Source organism: Triticum aestivum, chromosome 2D (genome assembly GCF_018294505.1).
Source record: "Triticum aestivum cultivar Chinese Spring chromosome 2D, IWGSC CS RefSeq v2.1, whole genome shotgun sequence".
NCBI lineage: Eukaryota > Viridiplantae > Streptophyta > Magnoliopsida > Poales > Poaceae > Triticum > Triticum aestivum.
In genome coordinates, this window is record NC_057799.1 from 357,050,813 (window position 1) to 357,051,588 (window position 776).

Below are 776 nucleotides of genomic sequence, written 5' to 3' on the forward strand. Positions count from 1 at the left end.
TCAAGTTTTGCAAAGTTCAGTGGAGTCACCATACCGAGGACGAAGCCACCTGGGAGCGAGAGGAAGATCTACGGAAGGACCACTCTCACCTATTTTCAATTTGGAATGTTATACATTAGATCATCATGCATAACATATTTTATTGCATTTTGTTTTGCGATCCTAGAAATGCTACGCAACTCAAGGACCCACGGAGAGAGTTGGGGATTTTCCCGGTTTTCATATTTGATTTTTGATCAAATAATGAAACGAGGATTTTTGGTTTTAATTATTTTTCTCTCCGAAAAATATTTCGTATTAAAATAAATGAGAGGAGAAAATATGACTTCTCCAAAATAATTGAAATATTGGAGGAAAAATATTAAAATCAAATATTGGATTTTATTGGCAATTTTATTGCATTAGAAAAATTGCACGTTTTCAAAACTGCATTGGGCCAAGAAAATGTTCATCTCGTTCTAATTATTTTAATTAGACGGTGAAAATTTGTTTTGGCATTTTTGGATTTTTATTTATTTTTCTACGATTTTTTTTTAAGTTCGGCGAAATTTAAAAAAACTCGCGAAGCGCGCCGACTGGGCCGAAACCCAGCCGACGGCCCAGCCCAGCCCCACGCCTCGTCTCCCTCCTGGAGACCGAGACGGAGACCGCCGCCACCCCGAGTCCCGCTCGTCGCCGCCGCCCCTTGCCCCTTCCCCAAGGCATCACCCCCTCCTTAAATACTCCCCCCGCCGCCCCTCTCCTCACCTCGCCCCGACCCGAAGCCGCCCCGCCGC